The 14581-nt window shown below is 47.8% G+C and overlaps 1 long non-coding RNA gene across 1 annotated transcript; it reads right to left on the bottom strand.

The window, feature by feature from the left end:
- Positions 1 to 6959: 6959 nt before the first annotated feature.
- Positions 6960 to 14124, bottom strand: LOC130683617 (uncharacterized). Its single transcript, XR_008997475.1, has 4 exons — positions 11959 to 14124; positions 11523 to 11591; positions 10142 to 10299; positions 6960 to 9099 (listed from the first exon to the last, which is right to left on the bottom strand). It is a non-coding gene; the product is annotated as an uncharacterized LOC130683617 (long non-coding RNA).
- Between the last annotated feature and the right edge of the window lie 457 nt (positions 14125 to 14581).

Here is a 14581-nt window from a genome sequence, read left to right as displayed (position 1 = left end):
GAAGGGGCGCGCGTGCGCGAACGCGGCCGAGGGGCGGAGGCGGGAGCGCCGACGGTTGCTAGGAAGGGGAGAAAGGGGAGTCAACGGCGGGCGGGACGAACTGCGCAGGCGCCAACTCCGAGAGGCTGGCGTGGGAGGTTCTCGGAGCAGGCGCCGGCTCTGACGCATGTTGATCTTGCTAATAGCCGCTGGCTCCTCCCAGCTTGCGTCACGGGGCGGGACTAGGGTGAGGGGAGGTGCTCGCGAGTGGCAGGGGGTCGCGGGGCAAAACCCAACCTTGGCGGCGGGCGGCTCTGCGTGGAGTTGGGATGGGGAAGTCTGCGCAGTGGCCAGGCAGCCTGGCGGGGCCTGAACCTCCGGGGCTCTGCCGGTGCGGTCGGCGCAGGGGCGTCCCTGCTTCCTCATTTCTGGTTGACTGCGCTGGAGCAGCCCGCCTGGCCCTGGCGCCCCGATCACATTCTCTCCGGGGAAGGCAGACGAGGCGACAGAGGGGCTGAGGGTCCTGGGGAGAGACCCGCGGCATCTTGTCCACGCGTCGGGCTGCGGTGGAGGCAACGCTGGCCAGGGTCTGCCCTTCAGGACGTGAGGGCTGCACTTCCGCAGGAAAGCCTCAGCCCCAGCTCCAACTTTGAAACCCAAGCGTGACGCACACACACCCAAGGGTCCTGCAGGGGAACTACTGACTTGAAAGGGACCCCACGCATGAACACCCACAAAGCAAGGCCAACATACAGTTTCTCCATCAATGTCGCTGTTGTTCCTTTTGCATGAGTCACTCTGGTGGCTGTACATTTGATGCCACTGCACAGAACATTTTTAGAACTGTTTTGGAATTAACTTCAGGGCAGGTTTACCAGCCACACAAGAAAATCATTCATTATTTGATCACACCTTGTTTTTCTATTCAAACCGTCATTTTTCAGCTTGATCACCCACACTGCTCACTGAACTCAGTTTGGACTGGCTTTTGTCTGTCTGTAAAAATCACATCCACCTCCAAAAGATGCTTTGAGAAAGAGACAACCCAAGAATGATGAGCCTCCCAACAGGCATAAACAGCCGTGCCTATGAAACTGGCTTTCCAAAAATGGACCTGATCTGATCAGCCTCTGGATGGAACCACCAATGCACAGGAAATAGAGAACAAAGGAACAGGCCAAATGATACCATGGGGAAACCACTGGCCAAATACAGACCGTGGGAAACCCTACATGACATTCTTTATCAAATAAATCCAAAGGAAAAAAAGAGAGAAAGGGCCAATCTATGGAATAAAAGTGATTAGAAAATTCATTAAGCCATACACTTACCATTCCTGAGTTTTTTCTATATATAGTATATTTAAAACTTTTTAAAGAAAAAACAGACCTCAGATACCAACCAATTGCAATATATGAATTTTTATTTCCATATTGATTTTAACAAATAAAGTAGATTTTTATGAAATAGGGAAATAATGATATTAAGAAATTATTAACCTTTTTTGGTGGGATAAGGAAATTAAGGCTCATGTTTTTTAAAGGAGCCAGTTTATATTTTAGGGACACATGCTGAAATATTTTTGCATGATGTCTGGGTTTATTTTTGAAATAATCCTGATGGAGAAAGGGAGGCATTGTGGCTTTGATAAAATAAGATTGCTACTAAATTTATAATTGCTCATTGCATTATTCTATCTGCTGTTGTATGTTTGAAATTATCCATGATTTTTTGCATAAAAATGATTTGTCATCCTGAGGATGGCAAATCAAGACATAATTACAAAAGAGATATTCAAAAATGTCTCAAGCAATAGTAGTATCATTAAGATATATGAACAGATTCCCAAGGTGAATAATTTGAAGGAAACAACACTTGTTTAGATGTATAAGTTATGGTATATTTGCTTGTTAAGGCAGATGTCCAAAATCTACAAGAAACTCTACTGAGCCACATACTGCAGTTAAATGAAAAGATTCAGTTCTTGTCCTTTTAACACATGTGCAATGGAGCTCTAATTATGTATCAGACACTGAGTGAACATAAAGATGAGCACAGTGTGGAAGGGAAAATATATCAGGATCAGGTTTGGCTGCCAGTGGCCAAAACCCCAAAGTAAAAGTGTCACAGAAGCTTATGTCGCTCATGTGACTGAAGTCCAGGGCTGGGATGGTGCCTTCATGATCACTGTCAACTGCCAAGCCCCCGCAAAGACCACCAGAGAACCTGCCAGGGAACACAGCTAAGCTGATTTAGCCGAGCGCAGTCTGGGCAAGCACTCCCTTGACGAGAGGCTGCCTGAAGACACACTCAGTTGTTAGCTGAGAGAGGTGCAGGCGGGTACTTGCAGGTGTGGGGGCTTGGCTCCAGCATCCAAGGCTGGCCTCCCAAGGTTTGGGACAGGTCCCAAGGCTGGGGTCTAAGAAGGATCAGGTCAAGTTCATGATGTGGTAGTTTGGGCCTGGCGAACACAGCAAGCAGAAGGTCTTAGAGATGTGAGTCTTGATGAGTAAACAGTTGTCTGACAAACAAGCTGTTTGCCCAGGTGAGAATCTATCTCCCTGGGAAGAGGCTGCTTGCCAAGATGAGACATCTTTTGTTGGGAGAAATTATTTTTCCCAAATCTCCTGAAGCAAATAGCTTTACAGTCCTATCTCCCTGAACAAGAACTTCCCAGAGAAAAAGTAAGTCATGTTGACACAGGAAGTCTTAGGTCCCAGCTGCGGGCTGGCGGTGTGGACGCCGGTGGTCTCATTCTCATCAGCGCGAGCAGAGGCTGCCTGTGTCTGGCTGCTCTGCCCATACGTCAGTGAATCCCCCACCTCCAGCCAGCAAGTAGGAGGAGGGGGTGAAGAGGATCAAATGTCCTTCCCTGGACACCACTTCCTGGGGAACTGTGGCGTACGTGCAGTATCTCGTGTGTGTGTGTGTGTGTGTGTGTGTGTGTGTGTGTGTGTGTGTGTGTGTGCGCGCGCGCGCGTGTGTGGCACAGCCAAGGCAGGACAACAGTGCTCCAGTGGTGAAAACACTGCTGCCCTTGTCCTCAGCAGCACACCGGAGCTCGTCCTACACGCACTCTAAGGTCGTGTTATGAGAGTGCCTGAGACAGCTGGAAGGAGCTCCTAGCTTAATGAGCATTGTTATTAGGAAGCTTCCCGCCTATATGTGTTGCCACCTCTCCCTTAGCAGAGCCTTGACACGCACTACATAAAGCCACATCTGTTAGGTGCCCTGATGATGGAGACCAAGGGTTCTCAAGGCCTGGCATCCACAGGACACTCCGGTCCCGTTGGACTGCTCAGCTGAGTCCCCGCCACGAGCCTGAGTCTGAAGCTGCCGTCCCATGTGGTGTCAGGATGCAGTGTCAACAGCCCGTTCACACCTGCCTGGGTACCACACTGCGGCCGGTTACATCTTCACCTGAGCTGGGGACACTACTACTGATCCCTCTGGCCACATCTTCATTGCTCTTGGCAAAATATGCGGCAGCACGCCAAGGAAAGCATGGGAAGTTGGTGACGCTGAGAGGATTGGGGGTGTGGATTAAGGGGAACATCCTTGCAGGAAAGACACTGGGAGACAAGTGACAGTCTCAGCTAAAATGTCAGCCGGCATTGCCCAACCTTTTCTCCACCACAGCAAAAGAAGAAGGAGGTAAGTCTGAACGATCCCTTCGAACATTACAGTCAGTTAAGTGCAAAGAGGCCCAGTGGCGCTGACTTCTGGTGGACCTGCCCACTGAGGCGTCTGCGCTTTACACTGTGGTCAGTTAGAGGGACGTGTCAGGCCTCTTCCACTTCTGGAAGAGACTGCCTTCTCATTTGATGGTCAAAGGGTAAAGCCTGCCTTGCAAGATATGACAGATTTTCCTGACATGGGCCATCTGGCGAAGTTTCCTGCTTGGAAAAATATGGGAAAATGTAGGTCACCGTACAGGCACAATTTCTAATTGAGGTCTGGCAGTCATCCAGTGGCCTTGAGCTACTATCATTGCATCATTCCCAACCTGGGACAACTTCAGGCCAAGAAGCCAGATCTGCACAAGGTGCTATCCAGCCTTCTACATTTCTAAGATATTTCAAATCAATCTGGGGAGGCAAAGCTCCCATATCTTAATTGGCTTCCTTGCCTAAAAGTCTTCCCTCTCCCAGGGCATTCTTCACACTGAATTCTTTCTTTCAAAATCATAAATACAAACTCACTCCTTCGCTCAAAAACAACACTAATGACAGAAATAACTTTAAGCTTCAAAGCCCTCATCCAAGGTTTCTATAAATCTTGTCTCCAGCTTTCCTACGTCCAGAATGATTTTATATTCATCTCCACTTTATCTGTTCATATTAATTCCTTTTTTAACTCGGTAAACATTGATTCAGCCCCCTAATTTATTTGGACACCATTTATTCCAACAGGAGTGTGACAAGACACACTATCTAAAAGCAGATTTTCCTTCAAGGTACTCAGCCTGCCACAGAGGACAGACACGCAAAGAGTGCAAACGCAGCCTGCTAAGTCCCGTAGCCCATCCCCTCAAAGCCTTTCCTTCAGCCTCTTCTTTATGTCTATGTGCTGAGCACTTCCATTATAAGGCACACTGCCTTAAATGAGGTTGTAAAAGAATGGAGTCTGTCTCTCCCATCCAGTTGTAAGTTGCTTGGGTTGGGGGACCCTACCCACACATTTTCTTCTACCCGCATAGCACTTGGCATTTTCCAGCATCCTGTTAAATATTGGTCGGTGAGCTTTAGACCAGGTCTATTAGATCCATTCTTAGATTAGATGTATTCTGAGTGCCTTAAACACATCTCTCCATCCCGTGGACCGAGATGAAGCATCCTTGGGGGTGACGCCCTCCCCCTTCTCTGCTTTGTCTCCTGTGTCCCCGAGCTAGGACGTCAGGCCTGGGAAGCAGCCCCGCTAAGAGGACTGCTGCAGTGTGTCCCGGGAAGCACAGCTCTCAGCCGATGAGATTTAGGACAACAAAGGAAGACCTGAGGCCTCTCAGCTATTGGCTCAGAGAAACAGAAATAGTCAACCCAATCAAACTTCTTTTTGCTTTGTTTGGTTCACAAGATTAAGTCCACTTTTCCTACTGTGATGCAGCTGGGGTCACTTCTGTGGCCAGATGGGGATTTAGGTAAGCAAGTCAGCAGTTTGTACCTAGGCTGCTCCACTGCTCATCCCACGTGGAAGGTGGTATTGGCCTCACAGAAGAATGGAAGGCTAACAAGGGACAAAGGCCACATAACAAGGGGGGGCTGGGTGAAGAGTAAGAAGCAGTGTACCCTAAATCTGATAAGCAACGCAATTTTCCCAAGACTAAACATGGAAGAGCAAGTTCTCCACCTTCAGTTCTGTGGGCAGAGAGTGGAGTGCATAGGGGAAAAGACAGACGGGGGTCATTTCAACCCAGAGCTCCCCACTTTCTCCTTGACAGAGTGAAAGAGAGGGCCACCTCAGACCCCGAAATCTCCTGTCACCTCAAACAAAAAAAGTTTTTAAAAACTGGATGTTGATGGCATTTGGTGTCAGAAAATGTATTTCACAGGATTGTTAAACTTAGATAAGAAAATGTTTACATGAAAACACTTTGCAAATGATTAGGATCTATATAAAGGCCTTCTGCAGCCAGGCATCCTACAACTCTGCCTCCAGAATGTTCTGGAAGCATAGATTATTATTATCCTTACTCCTCTGGTTGGTTACCAGCAGCATCCTCTCTTTATTTAGGTAAGTTCTTCCCCATCTTAAATTCCCCCAAACAGAAAAATAGTATGAAGCGTGTTGATCAGAAAACAGACCTTGCTTGAATGGCTATAAGCACAGACCTGCTGAAAAAAATAGGAGGGTCTTTCTGGCTAAACCACCTTCAATGATTACAAGCTACATAGGACTTAGAGGGGTCCAGGAAGGCATGCAGAGATGGTCATCTTGCCTAGCTGGGCGCGATGGTCTCTGCCACCCTCCGAGTTCAGAAAGCTGGTGCAGCTAAAATGCTACAGTGTTAATGCGTGACTGAGCCTAAGAAGGGCCCCCTGCCTCTCATGGTGGCCTCTGTCAAGTACTGGGCTCAGGCCAAGGCATGACCCAAAGCTGCCTCCAGAACATTAGCGGGGGTTTCTACTGCTCCCCAGAAATGTGCCACCACACTGACGCAAAGCCAAGAGTAAAACCCAGAGCCAGTGTAACCTTCCTCCATCCCCACGGCTACAAGGCACTCCTGTGAGTGTACAGGGCAGAGGTAGGAGACATTTTACCACAAGCACGGGAAGCACCCAGGCTCGTGAGTTCATTCCCTGAGGCTGCTGGAACGAACTGCCACAAGATAGGTGGCTTAGAACAACAGAAATTAATTCTCTCATGGTTCTGGAGGCCAGAAGTTCTGGAGGCAAAATCAAGGTGTGGGCCGGCTGCGCTCCCTCCTGCCTGATGCTCCAGGGGATGGTTAGGACCTGGACACGTCTTTTGGGGGCCACCACCCAACCCTCTACAGCTGGTTAGAACACAAGCCACTGTGGGAGGGAATGGGGGGTGCTCCTGCTGGCTCTCTTTGCACGGGCGTCAATCATTTCAGCCCCAAGTAGAGAAGAAGGTGCTGGAGCTCATGGGGTGGGCTTCCGGGTCCCCAAGGGCAGGCAAGCTTGCCCGACTCCCCCGCCACTTTGGCCTCTAAGGAAAATGAGACCAGAGGAAGGGACAAGGAGAGCCAGCTGTCCCCTTTGTAGGCCCCCTGCTCTGAAATGGCCTGAGAACAAAGGCATTACTGTCCTTGGCGGCCATGGTGGCCGACGGCAAGGCTGGCCTCCTTCAAAGGCTCGTCATGTGCACTGGCAGAAGAGCTTGACTCCCAGGGCCCACTCTGGCACACAAAGGGCTTCTCTGGGGCCCAGCCTCTTGGCAGCTCAGGGAAGACTTCCAGGAACCCCGGTGACCCTGGCAACCTGAGTTTATTCCACCCCCAGGGAGACTTAGGCACAAGGAGGTGGTTTAATCCTTACAGAGAAACTGGAACTGTGAAGCCTGTTGCTGGTGCGCCTCCCCATATGATAACTAACTACAGTGCCCTCTCTAATTTAGTTACAGTTTAGTAACAGGTCCCTCTGTGACTCCCCACTGACCAGGCCTGGCGCTAGGCACTTACAGCACCTCATAAGAGTCCATTTTACAGATGGGGACACCAAGGTACACAGAGGTAAGTAATTTCCAGGGAAGAGAATCTGAGCATAACAACAGACTCCAAGGATTTCCGGGGTGTTTCTGTTGCATTAACTTCTCTGCTTGACTCACAGTTTGTCTGGCTTTTTGTTCTTTTTTCCAGTTCACCAGCGTCAGGGTTTGTACATACCATTGTCATGGTGAAAAGCCGATTACCCATAAGCTCATGAGGCATGTGGAACACCCAGGCGGCATTTGGCGTGAGCACCTGATGGATGTAAGCGCCTTGCATCCTCGGACACGCTGCTGAGCAGGCAAACCAAGAACATATCTGGGCCTTAAAATATCTCCGTGTGGCTCCATGTGGCAGTTGAATTGGCTTCACTCAGACATTCTTTAAATAACAAGTGGCAATAACAGGGATGGCTTTTTAATGCACCTTTATTCTTCCATCCAGTTATTGTTCTGAGATTTATAACAACAGAGCTCCCAGCATGAGACATCAGGGAGGGAAAAATAACCAGGCACCTTTGCCAGTGAGGGAGTTCGAGTTTTGGAATACCAAATGGAATTAAATGTACCCTTAACTTGGTGAAATAATGGGAAGGGTTTTTTTGCTTTATTTTTCTTTAAATCCACTTACTCTTATGTCCTAGCAGTCTTTGCTGCTAGGTCCATTTGGATCTCAATATAAAGTAAAGTTTATTCTCTGATGGAAGACATTGAACTTGCTGTCTGAGTGTCTGCATCCCTTTCTTTAAACAGTTACACAACTGTGCACGCAGCTGAAAGGAGACAATGATTTCCCTGTAGCTGGTGCCAGCTTGCTGAAAGGAACTTCAAGTTTAGGGACACAGGAAAACATGAGTGGCCCCTCCAGCCCTCAGATTTGCAATGCTGGGATCCCAGGCACCTTCAAGATCGCTTCAATCATCTTGGCCAAGCCTTCAAATGTTTAAGAAGTCTGCACCTAATAATGTCTGATAAGAGCTAGGCACTCTGTCCAGCTAAAGATGAAACTTAATTTTGAGCCACAACAACTTAAGAAAGGGACCTTCTTGGTGGAGACAGGGAGCCCCCATCAGTGGTTTGGCTTGTGCGACCCTGGTGATAGATACACCTGAGGAAATTCAGGCCCTGTGACTGCCAGGGGAACCCGTTCAGCTCCTAATGTTCCCAGAGATAAAATACCCTGAAGTTTTTTTGCTCCTGCTTAGGCCATGATTATTTTCCACTGGGAGCAGAAAGGCTTCACACACAGGGGGCCATCCACACAGCTCCCACCAAAGCCCTCAAATGAGGTTCTAACCCCAACAAGGGTAATTTTAAATATTTAAAAAACAGTGTAATTTTTAAAATTGTAGAATAATATATATGGTGGCATACTGTCTACATGACCTCCATTTCTTTCCACTTCTTCCTTCCCAAGGCCCCAACTTTGTTCAAGCATCTACTTTCCTCCACACGCCAGGGCCTCCAGGGGAAACTGGCACCTGCCCTAGGCCAGCAGGTAGACCAGGTGAATCTAAGCACCCCTTCTCCGAGGGACTGGTTTAGGAGTGGGCATGTAAGCCAGCTCTGACCAGTGAGACCTGCAGGAAAGTCTGCCAGAAGTTTCTGGAAAGATTTCTGCACTCTGAAAAGATACCGAGAAAGAGAACCCCCATCTCTGTGTCTGGACGCTGTTGTGCCTGCTCTCCTGGGACTGCTACAAATGTGCCGTGTGCAGGCAGCAGGGGTGGGTGTCAGGGTGGGGACCGGCTTTGGGGAGACCTAGGGGGAGACAGGGGGACCACGGGGAGGAGGCATGACAGAAGCACAGTGGGTCTTTGGTGACATGGCACTGCCATTCCTGGGGCTCTCCTCCTGCTAGACGTCCGTCCATGCGTGTGTACTTGTTGTGCAATCCAGTTTGAGGAAGTGTTTTCTGTTCCTTGTAGCTAAAGGAACCAGAGCACTTGCTCGCTTAAATGCAGAAACACACAAGGAAGAAAATTAAAATCTCCTATAATCCCCACATTCAATAATAACCATCCAATTTACGTTCTGTTCCTTTTCCGTCATTCATAGGCAGTGCTCATTGCGATATATAATTACCTAGGTACACACTGGCTTTTTGGAAAAATTCAAACAGTGCAATTGTTAAATGCAGAAAGTCAGTAGCTCTGGCAGCCCCTCCCCTCAGTGGTGGATCCTTTGCAATTATCCATCTGTTCTGGGACTCAGATTTGCTTTCCAATTCATGTGTCAGTCTGATGAATTGCCCACATCACCTTTTGAGCCCATACATAGGTGAACTGTAGAGTGTCTGAGATACACTGAGCATTTGAGCTCTGAGAGTATCAGGAATGGGGACGGAGTTTTCACTCCCTTCTAGCAGCAGGGCTGGCCTGGGCAGAGGAAGAAAGTGGAGAAATCCTGGGCTTTGAGCACAGAGGATCTGGGCTGAATTCCCGATTCACCAGTGAAGGCTGTGTGGCCATGGGCAGTTCCCTTAACCATTCTGAGCCTATTTCCTCATCTGGTCAATTGGAATGATAATGCTTAACAGAGTCCTTAATAACTCTGTTGGAGAGATAATGTACATGATATAGCCTCAATCAATGGTAGCCATTATTAAAAATATTTGCTAACTTCCATATCTCTTTCTAGACTCTTCTACCACACCCTGAATGTGATTTTTTCCTGCCCCCTGCTATCCTTGCTCCATGTGTATCAGCCAGGGGGTTCTTTGTGTGTGTGTGTGTGTGTTTGCATTTTTTTTTTTTGAAGCATAGCTGACATATAATATTATATTGGTTTCAGGTGCACAATGTAATAATTTGAAATTTATATACATTACCAGCGGGTTCTTAATTTCAGACTACAGGATCTACTCCAGCTAGTTCAAGCCCAAGGTGGGTTATGAGGGGTCGAGAGCTCACAGAATCATTGAGTGGGCCACAGAGGCAGGAGCTGGGCAGGCCCCCAGAACTGACGTCCCCATCACACTGAAGAACTGGCTCACCAGGGAGCTGCCACCTCGCCAGGACCAGGCATCCGCCAAGGATGTCGCCACCTTGTCTTCTCTCTCCAGAACCCAGCTCCCTTTGCCACCATCTGTGCCAACAAAACGACGACCAGTTCCCTGCGTCTGTCTCCACACAAGTCAGCTGAGGCAGTCTCCTGCAGGATATGTGGTTGGCTGATCTAAATCACACATCTGAACCCCAGCAGGTTACATATTTCTATGTTGGAAAGGGGATACCTACAATCTGGGGATACAATTACAATCAGAATGTGGATAGAAGGTTCAAAAGCTTTGGGGGCAGCCTCAGATTATGGGTGGGGTGTAGGCCAAGGACACATGCTCCAAGCTATGTACCTCTGTCCTTGTCCATCAGGGATGGCATTGTGACATGCTCCACTTAAATCCCCAGCTGAGCTCATGGAGAGACAAGGCAAATAATCCATGTCTAGGGGCAAGTGTTTAATGGGTCCAGCACATTTCATACTTTTTTAAGAAAATGCTTGGGATGGGGTTCAGGACATGCTACCCCCAAATATGGCACCCTGGCATATTAAGTAATTAAATATTTTAAGCTGAAGAAGTTTGAGGAAACGTAAGAAATAGGAAGTTCCCTCTGAACTTCCCCCCTTGTCCCCTGAAATAAGAGGCACCTGCCTATGCCCACAGGAAAGGAACACCTTTATCTCCGAAGACGGGGATGCCGAGGAGAATCCAAACGGGCCTCTCACTGAAATCCCTGCAGGCCACACTGATCCCGTGCTCTTCAGCTGTCCCATTTTCCTCCACAGCTGTCCTCTCCTCATCAAACCGCATAAAAATACTCAGGGTAAACTGTTTCTTTGGGTCTTCATTGCCTCACGAAGTCGCCCGTGTCACATAAAACACATTAAATAAATTTGTATGTTTTTCTCCTGTTGATCTGTCATTGTGAGTTTACTTTCAGACCCAGTCAGAGATCCCAAGACAGTAGAGAACTTTCTCCTTCCCAACCTTTATCTGTTCTAATCTCCAATTGATGAAATCTCAGACAGTATAACAAATGAGCTGAAACTGCTTTCCATGCAATATGCAATAGGGGAAAATAGTGTTTGTAAGGCCCATTGCAGCCTGGGGGTCAGTGCAGCCTGGAAAAAGTCCTCACGGACAGACTCTTGAAATTGTCCCTCCTTTTCTAAACTGCTGCATTTTCTCCAGCATGGAACCAGAATATACTATATGGGTCCTAATTTTTCTAAGAAGCACAGCCTTGGTTTCAGAATGAGGGAGCCAGCAGGTGTGAGCACAGGCTGGTCTGTGCAATCCAGGGGTTACACACCTCACAGACGTATGACCTGCCAGAATGTGCCAGACTGTGGCCCCTTTTAATGGATAAAGTTACCTGTGGTTGTAGTTGCTAATTTGCATTCACGCAGCATAAATGGTTGCATTGAATACTGGCTTCTTTGTCCTGTAAGCAGATAAAAGAAATGTCACTTCTTGTCCTGCCAGAGAGCTGGCATCTCCAACAGCCCGGTTTGCTCTCCCACAGGGGTACTTCCTCCTTTGTTGGGTTTTCCTCCAGCTAATGCAGTGATTTGAGACTCATCAACTTCTGGAAGAAGCAGGTATTTGTTCTAGGGTAGGACAAAAACCTGGGAATTCACCCATAAGCCCTAAGGAAAGGTGGCCAAGTGGTCTAGATTGTATTTTCCTTCCCCCATTGCTGCATGCAAAGGTTCATTTTCCTGGATGTTAATCTAGCTCTTAGGGCCCTGTTTAGGAAGACAGCCAAGCCAGAGCTGCCTTCATCTTGTTGAAGATGTTGGGATGGTTACCAGAAGGTACTAGTTATTTCTTTCCCATTCTAAGCCCTGCCTGGGATTACTGTGCCAGTCAAAGCCTGTGCTCCTTGCATAATAAGATAGGAATGCTGTAGAGAGGCGATGCTAATAGCAGCTAAATATAGATGGCAGCTTCTAGGGCACTGCCTGCATGTGCCTGCACACACATTAGAACAATTACTGGAAGGAGGCTTCTGCGTTGCATAATTATAACCTTGACTTGGGAAAGCGTGATCTGCTTTGGCTGAGGTCAGGGCTCTCCTTAGGTTAAATGGCATTCCTGGACCTGCAGCTGGAAATGCTCTGTCCTTTGTTACTTTGGACTTGGTGGTACCCAGGATTGTATTACGTAACAGAAAAGCGTCCGTTGTCACTTGGAGTATATGGGGCTTAAAGGACAATCCTACATGGATGGAGAATAATAGGCTCATTCACATTATTTCCCTTATCCATCCCTTATAATTAGGGTGACAGACATCCTGATTGGCCTGAGACAGTCTTGGTTTATGTCTATTAACTCAAGATAATTATTAATAATGCCCCTTTTCACTCTCAGGTGGACCTGTTGGTCTACTCGGGTGGGAAAATAAAATTATTCCTGCCATCCAGTTGTCCCAGAAGCTGACCAAGATGAAGTGGACTCCATGCTGCTGGACTCCACGCCTTAGGGTTGTGGACATAGTTTCAAGAGAACTCAGTGCCAGGCTTGTGCAGGTGGTCCTGTTTTTGTGGTCTTCTCAACACACTGGGTCCTAGCAAGGCCTGTTGTAAGGAGCCAGATCATTCTGCCATCCTGTGCAGGTTATTGTGTAGAAAGATGAGAATGGGGAGAGGCTGAAAGATATGACACCCCTTACTGAACCCCTTCCCTCTGACTCCATTGTAATGAGGATGGTCCATCCCTCACCCCTACCGTATGTCTCCTCCTGCAGGAAATGGCCAGGCCATGGGGCCAATAGGGCCCTGGGTTTTCTCGAGCAGTTCGTTGGTGACAGCCCAACTCCACAGGGAAAATCTCATCTGGGGCTTGATCTGTGAAGTTACTCTATAATTCATCAGCTCTGTTTAAAAGCTAGAGAACACATCGATCACCATTAGGCTGTCAAAACATTCATTCAGCTGGTGAGAATAGTTTATTAGGGCTTTTAAAAACACCAATCTTTTGCAAAGATGTTGATTGGGTTTCTGCAGGCACCCAAAAAGGGTCCTTGCATACCGATTCTTCAATAGCATTTATTGCAAAGACTAGAGAAAGACTGGAAACTGTTGGGTAGGTGGCACTCAACAGACCCAGAGATAAGCAATTATGGCAAATGAGAAGGATGCCTAGTATTTAATTTTGTAACGATGAGATGTTGGCCTGGAATCATGCAGCCGGGGCCCCACTCACATCTACAGCAGTCCGTGAAAAAGGGTGACTTCACCAGTCAGCTACTGAGCATCCTGCCAGGTAACTAGCTCCCTGGAGGAACGGGCAGAGGTTGTGGAAAAGTTTCTAGATTCCAAGATTATTTGAATATGCTATTACTGATAAAAATGCCCCTTTAAATTCCAAACAAAACATTCTGACTTCTTCAAAAATTCATGCCTGCGCTAGTTTCCAAACTTGTACAGCACAATATGAAAACAGTGATAAAAAGTACAAGATTTTAGTTTTACTCTGGCCTCAGAGCCAAGGGCTAAAAACCAGGTCCACCAGGCTGCTGCTTGAGGACTGGCTCTCCTGGGGGCACCCGCCTCTCTCCCCGTTGCTCTCTCTAGAACTTTTGAGTCTCTTCCACCTGGAAGGTACTTTTCCCAGTCTCTGCCCTCTGAGATCCTGCCCCATCTTTCATGAATTGGGTTCCCTGTGTAACACACCCAGATGCAAAGTTCAGAATCAACTCCTCCTTCCTCTGGACTCTGGGTCAGGGTTTTGCTCATATAGTTGTGACAGCGCTTGTAAGATTTTGCCATGTATGGGGAATCCTCAGGCACACCCATTTCCTCCAGCCACCAGCGAGAGCCGAAGAAATGCATCTTAGAGCCATGAGCATTTTTACAGGGTTTACACATGCATGAGTCAAGACTTTTCCATTCCTTACTCTGATTTTCTTTACCACACAAATAAACTGATTGCAACACAGGCCTTGATAAAGAGGATTTTGAATATAAATGTCCTTGCTTTATTCTGCCAAGAACTCTCAGATACTCGGAAAACATCTCCCATGACCTCTCAGGGCTGATTGTGTTCCTTTCCCTTTAGGAACAGTGATGTGTTTTCTGGGTTTTGAAAAGCAAAGAGAATGTGCTGCTTTGGTTGCAGCAAATCACAGGGTAATTAGAGCTGAAAGCATCACTCTTCTTGGAGGTGGGCAGCATCAGAGTAGGCTGTAGCTGCCCAGAGTGAAGGTCTAAGGCCAATTCTACACACCCCAACCCTAGTGCCCCACCACACAGCCCAGAACAGAGATCTGATTCCCAAAAGAGCCCAGAAGTCTTTGATGAAAACACCCAAGGCCGAAACTTGGCTGCCAAGGGCGAACCAAAGGACTGGCACTTTAAACAAACCATGCAACACAGATAGGCCCCACATGACCTGCCCAGTGTAAATAACCACCTTTGCATTTGCCAGTTT

This window comes from Manis pentadactyla, chromosome 4 (genome assembly GCF_030020395.1).
Source record: "Manis pentadactyla isolate mManPen7 chromosome 4, mManPen7.hap1, whole genome shotgun sequence".
NCBI classification, from domain to species: domain Eukaryota; kingdom Metazoa; phylum Chordata; class Mammalia; order Pholidota; family Manidae; genus Manis; species Manis pentadactyla.
Note: the sequence above shows the minus strand (reverse complement) of the source record. Positions and strands in the feature narration are given on the sequence as shown.